Source organism: Argiope bruennichi, chromosome 1 (assembly GCF_947563725.1).
Source record: "Argiope bruennichi chromosome 1, qqArgBrue1.1, whole genome shotgun sequence".
Classification (NCBI taxonomy): domain Eukaryota; kingdom Metazoa; phylum Arthropoda; class Arachnida; order Araneae; family Araneidae; genus Argiope; species Argiope bruennichi.
The window spans coordinates 10,474,515-10,487,402 of NC_079151.1; positions in this window are offsets into that span (position 1 = coordinate 10,474,515).

Below are 12,888 nucleotides of genomic sequence, written 5' to 3' on the forward strand. Positions count from 1 at the left end.
ACTAAACATATTTCGAAGAATTATGGATATTTCTATCTAATAGTCGATTAAATAACATAGGCTTCCAATATCACTTATAAGCATCATGTTCAGGAGTCCGTAGTAATTTCAAAGTATGTTTGAATTTTTTTGTTTGCCGTATATTTTATCAATATATAATTCTACGAATAATATCCTGTCTAATTTGTGATTAGCAGTGTGATGCGCTTGCTTTTTTAATTATAAAAAAAAAGTTGGTGAGTCATGAGTATCTCTATAATACCTACTAATTAAATGAAATAGAACAAATACAAATAAATAAAAACGTCAGTGAAGTCTGCTTTTAAATAAGAAAAGTTTCTTAAAAGCAGCTTTAGACATGCGAAAGTAAATCAAAACTAGATTGAAAGTGAAAAAAGGTGAACTTTTGTATTTTATGATTCGATTCTCAAAATAGAGTTTAGTAATTACATGCAAATCTTTATTGTCCATTATATCGTTGATTTTCATTCGCTGAATTTATATTATTTACTGAATTTGAATTGAAATTACCAGAAATTTATTACTAAGTATTATTGCTACTAAATACTTTTAATAAAAAAATCATCCTATTTATTCTTCTACATTCTAAACAAATTATTGTTGATTCTGTATAACGAAAGTAATCAATAAAATATCTCATTTTGTCTTATTAAAGGAGAAAAAAAGAAAAGAAAACGTAGCATCATTATGTCAGATCTATCATTTAAGAGCAACCACACAAAAAAAGCGATTAAGTATTGTCCTATCGACAAGCATTTCTTATTTCTAAATATAAAGCTCTTTTTATATATCATGCAAACTACTGTTCCCCCAAAATCTGAATGACTTGAAGTACTAGGGTTTCCTTCTTTTACCTGTCATGAAAAAAAAATTATCAAATGGTGGGATGAATAAATAAATGAGAGGATAGTTTTTAAGGATAATATAATCGTCGGTTTTCATTCAACTTACTAGGACCACTTACTTGAGCTAATTCAAATTATATTTCTAAGTATCATTTAAATTTTGGAACATTATTCTAATAACAGTTTATGAATTAATTTCTTCGAATTTTGCATGCATAATGAACTACATAATACTTAAAAAAAAAGGAATAATGATATGTAATTTTAAAAATGTCCAATTCTTTTATTTTAAAGAGTTTAGGTTGTCTGAAAAAATAAATAAATCATTATAAATTTTGTTAATATAATTTTTTCCATACCCGAGATACTAAAGCCTTCTTGATAGTGACCTATAATTGAATGTTCTATTTTTATTTGTCAAAATTTACATATAGAGATCAAATTAAAATCAATAAAATACATTACCTAAAAGATTCTTTAAAAACTTAATCCTGTCTTTTATTCCTATAATCAAACTACTGATGAAAGCATCACATATATTCTGATACTCCCACGGCGGCTTAATTTCCATGATATGACTTGCTCTTTTGATGAAGAATATTCTTAAATGGCAACAGTTCTCAAATTCTGATAGTGAAGTAATTCTGGTTGGAAGAGGTAGCTAGAGAAATGTTGATTATGTTGCTTTGCGGAAGTTGAAAGCAACAAATAAGTAGTATCAAGAAATTTTATCGTATCTATCACTGGAATGTTCTGATAGCTGTTGTATATGTAAAAAAATTCCAATAAACATAATGCAACTTGATTTTAAAATTATTCTCTAATATATACAAAATATTTACAAATTCTTTGAGAAATACTTGCAGTTCATAAGAGTGCGTTCAAGTCTAAAACTGCAATTATAAAGTATGTAAAAAAGTCATTAAAGAATATCCATAAGTAGCTTATTACAAGAGTGATAATTAAAAACATAAAAGTTCGAAAAAATAAAACCAAACGATATTTTCGCGATTCTTTCTGGCGCAAGATTAATTAACTGAAAATGAGAATCCAATTGATAAATCAGAGCGCTATCTGAAAGTATATATTTAAATTATTATTAAATAAATAATTAATTTAAAAATTTAAATAATTAATTTTATTTATTAGGAAATTAAATGATAAATTATTAGTGTCATCTGGAAGTCTTAGTTGTTTAAAAGTAAGAAACCAAACGATAAATTGGCAGCCCATCTGAGAGTGACGTCACTTGATAGAAAAGATGAACACGTAACAAAATAAGTTCCGAATTTTTTTTTTAATATGAAATTAATACAGTACTTTTGTACAGTTGAAAATGACGTTTTCGACTGTGTTATCAGTTATGGTTCTTAATTCGGGGAAAAAAGTAATTTGAAAGATGAAATCCTGAATGAAGAATGGCATACTGAATATTGGTAAGAATTAAATATGTAATGTAATAAATGAATGTATAGTGTATAGATTATTGCTTCTACAACCGTCTTATTATATCATTCCAACAAATGCAGAACTGTGTTTCAGTTCAAAATGTAAATTATGTTAGCATTTAATTCTGGTTTCTTAATGAAACATGTTTTTATTTGTATCTTTTTTCATCATAATCTTCTTGACCGTTATTTTTTTTTTTAAATCACTCTGCACTTCTGAATCATATTGTATAGTAAAGTATAGCAAAACATATATATATATATATATATATATATATATATATATATATATATATATATATATATATATATATATATATATATATATATATATATATATATATATATATATATATATATATATATCATCGATTGCTGTAATTCCTTCATGTGATGTCAATAGAATCTGCCAAATATTAGGGCATAATATTTGAGATATTTGCAGAGTTTGTTCCATTAAGATATTGCTGCCAACGCCTTCCATAGATTCCTTTGTTTATCGCATTCACCTGTATAACTTAGAAGTCAATTTCGTATTTTATTTGCAGCTGAATCGGCAATTGACACTGGCATCTGTTCAGATAAATTCGCCTCAATTTCTTTTGTGTCGAAATATATTCTTTTGCAACTGAGACCGTTTCGTTTATGATCATGCACCTATGATTTCACTTTTAACGTATGCTTCCGAATTGCTAATATTTTTTATATCTTATTAAATTAAGAAAGAGGGGGAGACTGCAAAATCGGAAACTTTTCTGTAATAATTTGGGATATTAACTTTACACTGAATGTTTTACTTTCACTCATTTAATGTATTTTATACATTTAATGTTTCACAACTTAATATGTAATGTAAAATGTAACGTTTTTTTTTTTTTTTTTTTTTTTGTCCCTATTCTTTTTCTGCATCAATATGCGTTTTCTTTAGTGGGTTCTTTATTGTTTCCAAGGGTCCAATGTCATCAAGTGTAGTTTGTTCCTTTGTGCTGGGTGGAGTTGCTCTTCGGTGGCCCCATCAAGTTCCCCACATGGCCTCTGGCTAGGTCGGGGTATCGCACAATATCTGTATTAACTTTGCACTACACGATATCTTGATGTTCTAGATTATAAAATATTTCATCGATGAATCGATCAATTATTAAAAAAACGAAGAAAGAAAAAAAGTAGCAATGACACAGGCTCTACACTGTTTAAGGTAAATAAAATAATCTAGATAAAATTCTCGAATATATTATACCAATTCTTTGCTACCAGGCCGCAGTGGCTTGGTGGTAAAGTCTCGGCTTCGAAACGGAGGGCTTCAGGTTCGAGACCCGGTTCCACCAAAGAACGATCGTGTAAGCGGGTCTGGTGCACATTAAATGCGTCGGGGCTAAACGTCCACCCACTGGTGCGGCGTGGAGGTTGGGAGAAGTAGGGTGCTAAGTCAGGTGTCCTCCACATCATCTGAACTCAGTTCAAAATTACGAAGGCCGTTCCAACGTACTGCTCTTGTTGCTTTAAAATGGTCTGTTATTATAACTAAACTAAATTAGCCAACTTTGCTTTAAACCATCAACGACTGATGTATCCTTCCAGTTGGAAAAATAATCAAAATGACATAAAGAACTTTTATATTATTTCAGTCATTAAATGTACTTGAGAAAAAAAAATCATGAATTCTTATATAATCTTCCGATTTTGCTAGTCATATTTAGAAAAAAATATTTTTGAAATTTTGACATTTTAAGCAAAAAAAAAAATTTTTTTTCGACCAATGTACGAGTTATAAAGTTCCGTATTTTATTTTTATTTTTTGCCAGTCAATGACCATTTCAATTAAGCGTCAAGCATTGATTCGTTAATCTTCATCGAGATCACTTTTAAAATAGCTTAAAATCATCAATAATATCGGCATTCTTAGCTTCATACTAGGTGAGCGTTTTGCTCCAGCAATGCGGTATTTTTTTCATTTAATTTCTTAACATCTATAGAATATTTTACGAACAAGGGGAGGTCACGGGGTTGAAATCTGAGATCGGGATGAGATTTAGTATTATGATAGTATACATTTAGAATGTCCATTCATGAAAAAATAAAAACGCAATGATAAATCAATTTCGAGAAAATGACCCTCAAACTTTTGGTAAAGCTTATATACTGATAACTTGACTAGCGTTACGATGATCTCGATGGCATGGTTGTCTGAGTAACCGTTTCGTGCACGGGAGGTCAGGGTTCGAGCCTGGCTAGGAACTCTTTTTTTTCTTTTTTAATAACTTTTATTCAATTCAAAATTTACAAATACTCTTAATTAATATGTTTTTAATCTTTTTCATCAAAAATAAATATTTATTATCGAAACACATAATAATAAAATTAAAATTTTAAAAGAAAAATATTATAAATACAGATGCATTTTTTAAACAAAACAAAATTATTTAAATTTAATTAACTATTTACAGATAGTTTTTAATTAATATGCTACTTATTTTTATGCAAGGATAAATGTTTATTCTTTTAATACTTAAATTATAATTTAATGTTTAAAGGAAAAATAATTAAAAACGTACCATTAACGGCTACAGATAATTTAACTTGTTTGCATCATTTTCAAACAATTAATTTTCAAATTCTTGGATTTTAATAATAATAAATTATCAATTCTAACACAACGAAGCTGTATTTATATCATAAATTGAAGGGAGCAGCTGATATTTGTTGAATATGAAAGCAAAGTTCCCCAACTGCAGTAATCAAAAGAAATAGTAGAGAGCAGGTGTTAATTTATTGAATGCGTAAAATGATGATTCAAAACGTATAAAGCATCTACAAAATTCTTATTTAATCGAACATGATCAAGAAATAAATTCTTGCGAAGATAGTGTAAAAATTCAATTAATTGTACACCATCAATTGTCATCACTAATTTTTAATGAGATGATAAGGTATGCATGGTACGTTGCCGAACTTTCTGATGAAAGAGAGATATTTCTAAATGTAAATGAAGTTGGTTTTCCCATAAATCTTTTAAAGAAACCTTGCTCTTGTGGACAATCATCATTTATCAGTTGTGCAAGATGTCGAAATATATTTTGTTTATAATGTTTTTACTGAAGCCGCCATTCTGTTTCTTCTATATAATCGAAAGTAAATGTATATAGGATAATTTTTTAGAAATATTGGATGTTTTTTTTTTACGATGTGAGTATTTATAATTAATAATGTTATATTTATTACTATTTTTTTAAATATTAAATTACAATTTCAGTATTAAAATAATAAACATTTATATTTGCATAAAAATAAGTAGCGTATTAATTAAAACTATCTTTAAATAGTTAATTGAATTTAAATAATACAATTTTTTCTTTTAAAATTTTAATTTTATTATTATGTATTTTGATAATGAATATTTATTTTGAATCAAAAATACCTAGTATACCGAATATAACTAGACAACCATGCCATCAGGATCATCGGGTCGGGAGTCAAGTTATCAGTATATAAGCTTTATCAAAAGTTCGAGGACCATTTTCTCGAAATTGATTGGCCATTGCGTTTAAATATTTTCATGAATGAACATTCTAAATGCATACTATCATTATACTAAATCTCATCTCGATCTCAGATTTTAACCCCGTGATCTACCCTTGTAAATATATCTGATTATACTGGGAACTGTACAAAAGTAATTTATCCAGCATTCCATCAAATCACCTGTGAGCTAAAAAAGTAAATAAACGGCTAACATAACCAACCAGACTTTTTGAACTTTAATCTATTCGGCTTTGTTGGAGACATTAAGTCAAGTTCTATGAATTAAATAATTCAGGAATGATAGTATAGTTGTTTCCGAAAGAGTTAAAAAAAATGAAAGAAAAGAAAAGAAAAAAGAAAAAACATGAATAGAATAAGAATTTTTCGGAAAGTAATATTTATAAACATTATAAAATATTATATTTATTACATTATACATTTAAATGTATAACACTTCACATCTGTGCCGGGTGATCCAAAAATAAGTTTACAAGCAGCAGCATTTGGAAAGTAGAAATTGTGGATGGCGCTAGTTGTCTTAGACCGGTCCTTCGAGCAGATAGTGTCAGTACTGAGACCTGAAACAACAACAGTAATGGCAAGACGTCTAGAAAAGTGGTCTCGCACAGAGGTGATACTATTTCTATGGACCAAGAATGTGTCCCCATCGGACATCCCCACAGACAAATCGTTGAAATGTACAGGGCGAAGCAACAACAGGTGGCGAAATGGTGTCTTTCTTTTGAAGCGGGCAGAGAGATTGCTTGAAACGTTTAGGTGAGAGATCTGGAGCCACCCCCCATACAGCCCCGATTTGGTTCCCAGTGACTATTTCCTTTTCCCGGCATTGAAGAAACACTTATCCGAAACAAGGTTCATATCAGACGGTGATGTTTAAAAAAGTGTTGAGGACTGGCTATATAGCCAAGCACCTGATTATTACGAAGACGGATTAAACAAACTGGTCCAGCGGTGTGATAAATACCTCAACAGGTTCGGTGATTATGTAGAGAAGTGACCACCACATATGTCTCTTAATTACCAGTTGTATTCTGTGTCTATTTTTAATAAAGCATTTTTCCTTTGCCTTGTAAACTTTTTTTTGGATCCCCCCTCCTACATTTACAACATTTTACAAATGTTTTAAGTGCTACATTTATTGCATTAATGAATTATTATTACTATTGTTGTTGTTAATATTATGATTTATTTGCTGGCAAATAAGAAATGGAGCAATTTCAGATTTTGTGACCAAATTTGAAATAGATCCGTGACACTTTGTTGGGCACTACCCCTGTTAATCAGAGATATGAAATGACTTAGGAAGAACATTCCCTACTTTCTCCCTTTAATTAAATAAATGCACTTTCTACGTATATTAAAAAAAGATGGGAATGATTTTTTTTTTTACTTTAGAAAGATATTTCAATCACTTTTTATAAAAAATGAATTTTATTAGTATTTTTAACCATTATAAATTCCAAAGCCAGTTGTAAAGTTTGAGAACAGAGCACGAGAGAGGATTGTCCTGGACGAAATGGCAGACGAGACGAGTTACAGTATGTGAAAAGCAGTGAAAGATACATGAACGAAAACAGCAATATTAAGATTAAAAACTGTTATATGAATTTTTATTCTTTAAATTTATGTATTGCTATCAAATATAGTGAAAATATAAAATGCAATTTTTTCTACAAAATTTATAAAAAAAAAATCAAAAGTAATTTTTGAAAAAATATTATGACGATTAGGGATAATATTATCTGTATGCCATGTGTCCATTTTTACGTTCTTGAATGCGAAGTGTAGAGAAAGTATTGTAATTGCCAAAAATTTCGAACTAGACTTTTTGGAGGATATCCAAGTTTTAGTCTACTATGAATTCGAAAAGCACATTTTGGTCATTTAGTCCGCATGCCTGTCTGTGATAAAGAACTCGAAAAAGCTTTGAGCAAGACGGATGGATTTTTGAATATGTTTTTTACACAAATTTGTAAATTTCTGTCGAATTTTAAGCAAGATCTATTTAGAGGAAGACTGTCTATTAGACTGATCTATTTAGAGAAGACGGCTTTTGCACAATTAGTTAACACAATACAGCTCACAAAGCGAAGAGAGCTAAAGGGATAAAATTCGGTGCACAGATTTAACATCTATAGTGCAGACACTCTCTGTCTCTCAGAAGTCTGTCTCGGTCTGTACTCTCAGAAGTGTATAAAGGCGATTAGTTAAAAACGGAATGACTTAAACATATCGAATTTCGTATGGGAATTTGTGACTGCAGCTGTAGGTCTGTACCAAATTTTAAATTGAATCGTTTGGGAAAAAATGCACCTAAAACAAAAAAATTCCCCTTGATTAGAGAGTAATCGATTTTGAGAGAGCACTCCCACTGGTTGTTGTTTTTATGACAAAAGACAAACGACGAAACAATAGCATTCAATCTGCGGTATGTTACAAAAGTCTGTGCAATGCTGAAAATTTCCTTAAAGTCCTCAAAGACTGCTGACTGAATTGTTTTGCTGACTAAACATAAATTGTGATTACAAGAAGTATTTAATCTCATCATGTGTAATTTTTTGTAATTTAGAGCAAACCTCCACCCATTTATTGTTAAGAATTTTGTGCTTTTGTTGTACCATCCTCATGATTTCCTCATGCTATCAGCTTATAAAATAAAACTTACTTATTATGATGACGGCGCAGTTTAGTGTTTTATCTTTTCAGACGAATAGATAATAAAATTTGTAATTCTGAATATCAAAAACTAATAAAAAACACTCCTAACCGCATGATAAATAAAATGCAACAATATCTTTTGTAAACGGATGAAACAGGAACAGCCATTTGCGTTCGAAAAGTAGGAGATGGTCTTTTTATCTTTCTTAATATTGTTTTGTTTTCAACTTCTAAGATAAAGACCATAAATATTTCAAGATTGCCCCTGAAACGGCAGAAAACTACCAGTACAAAAGATATTTTAGATCCCTGATTTTCACTACACTCTTTCCGAGGACAAGATAAGAGGAAAGAGATAACTGTTTTTTCTAAGATGGATTAGATGCAAAAATTCTGAATGGAAACAATTTGTAAAAACAAAAAGAAGATATTATTTTTAAAATTATTTTAAATAATATGGATTCTTATTGATATTCTCCCTAAAATTCACTCTCACAGAACACCCCTCTTATGGAATCAATATTTAATTAAATTAATAACTTAATAATTAAGTTTTAGAAGTAACTTGTTGTCATCGAGAACAATTAAATACTAGAAATTTCGAAACTCTCCGCATATAAGAAGGGAGGGAAAAATCCAATACAAAATTCCATTTTTGTAAAACAAGAAATAAATCAAATGTGCAAAAAATGCCTTTGTATAGCATTGACAATGCTTCTTGCAAACGTCACTAAAATGAATACAGCACGCACAGCTGATTTCTTATGGGAAAATATTTCCAAAAATGGAATATACAAAAGTTCTAAATTTTTAATAATGATTCGAATCCATGTTAAATAAAATCTAAACGTTATCTGAAGATTCAAACTGGATTGAATAGTATTGAATCGGGATTGGAGAGTTGCAGATTTGAGCCCCTACACCACGGAAAACTCGGCACGTGTTGGGTATTCTAACGTTCAACCCCCTTTTTCCTCACATGGTAATTGACATTCCGGCCAGATGTAACGTCATCCGTTTTCCCACACATAATTAAATGCCTACGGACAGTCCTTTTCACTAGTAGAGTCATTCTGTATGGTCATGTGTTGTATTTAGGTGAAGAGCCACAAATGTGTGTTTCGTCGTTGGAAATAGATCAATCATGTCTTCAAGGGAGTAGAACGTCAAAACATCCAGATGTTAAATTTTTATGAAGAGACTCTTCAAATCTTCAAGAAACTCTCATTTACCAGCAACCGTTGTCATTAAGTGTCGAACTCAGGTTGACTTCAGCCGGTGTTAGCTATGAATTGATTATAATTAACATGTGTTCGGGAGGGGTCAGGTACAAAGATGGATCCTTAACAGACATTCCCACGATCTACAGGATACCATTGAGGAATCATTGCTGTGAAGCTACTGGGTGATAGGGAACGCAAGTTCACCAATGAGAAAATCGGAAGCAGAGATCTGACAGAAATAAAATGTCTTGACAGGATGAAGAAGGAGAGCAGTGAGAGGCTTCGAATTGGAATTCGGAGAGACGTCAGTGTCCGAAGGATTTGCCCCTGATTTTTTGAGAAGCTCCGAGTGATTCTGGTTTCTGTGTTAGAATCTACCCGATAAAGATCGGTGGGTTTCTGGAGCGGCTCCTGGAGTTTTGAGCTAACAAACTGTTAGAGGATTTTGTGTGTGTGTGTGTGATTTATTCCCCGATTTCACGGATGGACTATTTCATGATTAAACTTTCAAAAGTTATGTGATTTTTGTGAATAATATAAGCCTAGAGGAGAACAAGGGGTTTGTGTGTGTGTGTTCATATATAAGGCTGCAAATAAAAGAATTGTTACGCTACTCTCTTATTTGATCCTTCTGGATATTACAGCATAAAGCATGTGATTTGGAAATTAGAAAAAGGATTATCGGTTGCGCTGTCATGTTTTTCATCTGTCCAGGATCTGATTCGAAATGACGAAATTCTTTCTAAATCTTCGTGTAATTTCAAAACATGATATTAATGTAAACAAACAAAATTTCACTTCACAGACTCCTCCTGTTACCTAAAGAACATATACGCGCCAAGAAGGTAAGGAGGCAATTTCTACTAATGAAATACGCAAGAAATATGTCACTAGACAATGCTTCGGAATCGTAAAATGAATGCATATTCCAGTCGTTAAGCACAAAACGTCATTTTTCGTTCTTCTTCTTCTTTTTAAAACTCTCATTATTACCTTGGATGGCACATTCTTTGTTTTGTGGATTAACTGATTGTGATTAATTCACTGGTAATGGGCGTGCTGCAATACGCAGAACAAAGCAGGAAAGCGGTAATTAATGATTAAACTCCTCTCTCTTAATATTTCTTCAAGAATCGAATAGAGCATTCTTGCTGGTGATGTTGATTGTCATTCTTGAATGAAGGAGAAAAACATTACTTAAAAAAACTGTTTTTAATATTTTCGTTCAGAATGGAAACATAAAAATCATTAGAAAAACAAAAAACCGTACCTTTAAGAGCAGAAAAGCTACTAACAAATGATTATAAGCATATGAGTAGTTACGTTTATTTGTTATATGGTCGTTTATTGGTAGTAACCGGAACCAAATTTAAGTAGATCTCAGTACTAACAATGTTTTAATAGGATTAAGTGCTTTTGTAGCATACTTATTGTCGTGGCTGGTTCGTGAGTGCTTTGAAAAAAATAGGCAAATAGAAAACTTAACAAATTTATTGCAGATTCGTTCGAGATACTCTGCTCAGTAACTCCTTCTCCTCCAAGAGCAAACACTCGAATGACATCACTCTTTTAATTACACTCGCGCTAGTTGTCTAGCGCCATCTATGAACGTTTATTTCCTAACGCTTCAAAATCCAATCACTACACTTATATTAATATTTTTCATATATGCAAATTAATATGTTTTATTATAACGAGATCCTTGAACCAGGGCATTTTTTAAAACACATTTATTTTCATGAATGAATAATGATAATTATGCGAATATTGGCATTATAAATTTTTACATTGCTTATTTAGAAGTATCATAAACCATTATTTATACAAGATAAATGAGAAATTATTAAAAAGAAACACGCAGAACCTAATTTAATTTTTTTTTAAAAAGTTAGTTTTCAAATTTCCTAATCTTAATCGAAGCCCAGTTAGACAAACCGTAAGTACGAGCCGAATTTCTGCAAATATAAGAGTTGCGTTCATGCATTTCAAATGCAAAGGAGATTAAAATATTCAGTTTTGTGTTTATATAATACTTGTTTGATTTAATCATTGAATAATCTGGTGCATATGCGATATCTCTCGTTCCGCTCTTCCGGAGGTGAACGCCTTTCGCAAAGAAGCAACAAAGCCATCCGATGCTGATTAATTCAAATTTCCTCACATTTAAAGTTTTGGCTTTGGAACCAGTTAAGAGCGCCGCTGGCATGTTTCTCCCATGCGTCAATAAGTGTTGTTTATTTCCGAAATTTACTAAAGTGTTTAGAAAAATAGCTAGAAATTCAAAAAAAAAAAAAAAAAAAAAGTTTCTATTTTATCTCTAAATTAGAGCAGGCTTTCACTGGCGTCTTTTAAGGCAGCTATTTTCAACTACCGGATGTTCTCCGAAAGACGCCAAACAAATGTTTTTCCAAAATCCGTCTTAGATTTCTGGGGTTTTCGTACACAGTGGAAGGTTTCTTCCTGGAAGCAATGTGAAAATGAGATTGATTTGTAAGATGCTTGAGTAATCAACTCGCCCTTTTGAGTTGTCTCGTTTTGCCAAACGTCACATTATTTGTACGTTTTGTAAAAAATGCATAATAATTTGACAATGCTGGGTTTTTCTTTTTTCTAAAATTTATTTTTGTCTTCTCGCTTTTGAACTGAAACTAGGCTGCATGGTTGACTGAGCTAAACATTGCAGATTTGAATCGCATGAAAAATTGATTTTCTCGAAAGAATTCGTGTTATAATTTTCTAAGAATAATTTTGAATAAGAATATTCTAAGAATAATTTTGTAGGGGAATTATTTAAAATTTAAATTATTATCAAATTTTGACCAAATTATTCAAAACAATTCACATCGCTGATATAAATTGGAGTTTATATATAGTCTATTTCTATATAAAATTCGAACCAAAGGTATCATAAAGAAATCGTTCTTACTGAGAGGACTCCACAAGATTAGATTTCAATTTCAGGTCTATAAAAGATTTTTTTTAAAGAACTTTTCAAACTTTTCTACAAATTAATGAGCTAATAATTCCAAATTAATGGCAATACGATTAAGTAACACAACAGGTGTCATTGAAATGTTATTAGAATGTTATTAAATTGAAGTGTTATTGGTAAAAAGGCTTTCACTGCTATGCCTCTCATTATAACTAGATTTA